Genomic DNA, 2675 nt, shown 5'->3' with positions numbered 1-2675 from the left:
GCACTAGCTGTGTCATCTGTATGACTCGATACTGACAAAACGGGGAAGGGGAGATATCTTCACCCTACCTGTAACCCATCTGATGCAGTGTGTATACACTCCCTATCGATAGGCGAAATGTCTCTGGTCGAGTGATATGAAAAAATTACAATTTCGTCACATCGTTGTTCAGGTAAAAAACACAAATTGCTTACTCAATCATAGCTTAACAAAAGAACCAGTCGGTCTTGAAACGTTGCGACACGTTTAATGCGTACATTGCTTGTGTAAAAAGTAAAACTTAAGTATGTTCTATTTAAAACATCATCCTGTAAAAGACACAAAATTTGAAACCAATTGTCGTGGTAATTATGAAATGACATTACCAGACACATACACAAAGGCTTGTAGCTAGCGAATTATCTGAACACAAAGAGACGAACCAATCTGTATACCTAAAAAGGAAATGTGTTACTTATATAATTCATTTGATTTGGCATCTTCATCGTGCTTATATAACAGATTGCAAATTTGTAACATAAAGTCACCCTACATAGGTGCTCGCCTTACAGTAGCAAAAACAAAGATTGGGTGAGTAAGGTAAAACCAAAGACGAACTTTGATTATGTATCTGTTGCCTAAATGGGGAATTTAATGCGAACAAAACAAAATTACCATTAACCTCACCAGTTATCTCTAACAGAAACAAAATGAAACTCTTCTTATTACAGTCTGTATTGGAGTTGTGAAGGGCTTTAGGCTTCCATGTATGACAAAACGACGAGCTCGGAAGGTATTTATAGGAAACTATTTCTACAGCTTCGTTGAATTCTATAAACATTTTGAATGCAGAACGAGCAGTAAAGTTGTCATGTATACCACACACATATGATGTTCCTGCTCGGAGTTTGGGTTACAGACCGATCTGTTGTTGCATTGTTAATTCGGCGTCTTTAAAATATTAGTACATAATAAAAAGCAATTGTTATACACTCGAATTAAGTGTTGACAATAATGAAATTGGTGACGTCACAACATTGATCGATGACGTTACAGTACCAAATGCAGTTATAGTATCACAAGAACATTTGCATTGCAATGGAAGGAACTATATAAGGTTATATCTAAGTATTTGATTACGGCCGTTTGTATAGTATAAATGATATAATCTTGTATAGTACACAAATGCTTAAATTGCTTTACATGGTAGGCATGACATTATATTACCGTAAATACACAGAAAGGACTACAACCAACCAATTCTCTGATCGCAAGAAGACGAATCTATATACTGTTTGTAAAAACAAAGATCAGCTTTCATCATTTGCTTCTCACCAATCTGATGCACTTATATACAGCGAGCTAAACAAAACGTGGTTAACCTCACCAGCTATCTCTAACAACATACACCTCACCAGCTATATATAACAACATACACCTCACCAGCTATATATACCAACATACACCTCACCAGCTATATATAACAACACACACATCACCAGCTATATCTAACAACATACACCTCACCAGCTATATCTGTTAGCGTAACCCTCACCACCTATCTCTAACAACATACACCTCACCAGCTATATATACCAACATAAACCTCACTAGCTATCTCTTACAACATAGACCTCAACAGCTATATCTAACAACATACACCTCACCACCTAATTCTAGCAGCTTAAACCTCACCAGGAATATCTAAAGATGCAAACATCACCAGCTATTTATAACATAAACAAAATTATACTTACCTTATCACAGACCTATTGAAGTGGTAAAAAAAGTTTGGCTTGTGACAAAATGACTGGTTACGGAGGTTTATAAAGAGACTACTTTCACAATTTCCCGGAATTAGATGAACATTTTGACGAAACGTTATTGACTCATGACAAATGGCACTCCTGGACGGCATTTATAGTTTTAATTTCTGACCGATCAGTTCGTCTTAAATACCATAAACATATGATGTAATTTATCGGTGTTCAGGCTACAGGTCTATATGTTGTTACATTGTTTAATTCGGCTTCTTTAAAAATATATTGTACAGGATATAAAGCCATCTTTAATACACTACAATGTATATTTACGATTATATATCAACAGATTCACGATTTTCTGTTGAAACTTCAATGGATTTTTATGACAGTATGGTTTGGTTTTTATACGCCCGTCGAAGACGGGGACGTATTATGTTATCACGTGAGCGGGCGGGCGGTCGGGCGGTCGGGCGGTCGGGCGGGCGGGCATGCGAACGATGTCCGCTCGATATCTCAAGTAATTATTAACGGATTAACTTCAAACTTCACCACAAGGTTAATTACCGTGAAAGCTCGGACAAGTTCGATAACCGCCATTATCCGACCATAATTTGTGGAGTTATGCCCCTTTATGGACTTGCCGAAACAGTGTCCGCTCGATATCTCGAGTAATTATTAACGGATTAACTTCGACGGGGACGTATTATGTTATCACGTGAGCGGGCGGGCAGTCGGGCGGGCATGCGAACGATGTCCGCTCGATATCTCAAGTAATTATAAACGGATTAACTTCAAACTTCACCACAAGGTTAATTACCATGAAAGCTCGGACAAGTTCGATAACCGCCATTATCCGACCATAATTTGTGGAGTTATGCCCCTTTATGGACTTGCCGAAACAGTGTCCGCTCGATATCTCGAGTAATTATTAAC

At 37.9% G+C, this 2675-nt stretch overlaps 2 protein-coding genes across 2 annotated transcripts in view; both read right to left on the bottom strand.

The window, feature by feature from the left end:
• Positions 1-1755, bottom strand: part of LOC110457384 — a 33890-nt gene extending 32135 nt beyond the window's left edge. Inside the window, exon 1 of the mRNA XM_021508632.1 lies at positions 1737-1755. The gene's annotated coding sequence lies outside the window, so the exon portion shown is untranslated. The remainder of the gene's footprint in view (positions 1-1736) is intronic.
• The window catches only part of LOC110457385, a 61940-nt gene that overhangs the window by 18048 nt on the left and 41217 nt on the right, over positions 1-2675 (bottom strand). The window lies entirely within an intron of this gene.

This window comes from Mizuhopecten yessoensis, unplaced genomic scaffold (assembly GCF_002113885.1).
Source record: "Mizuhopecten yessoensis strain PY_sf001 unplaced genomic scaffold, ASM211388v2 scaffold9109, whole genome shotgun sequence".
In the NCBI taxonomy this organism is placed as follows: domain Eukaryota; kingdom Metazoa; phylum Mollusca; class Bivalvia; order Pectinida; family Pectinidae; genus Mizuhopecten; species Mizuhopecten yessoensis.
This window is presented reverse-complemented; position numbering and strand designations above follow the sequence as displayed.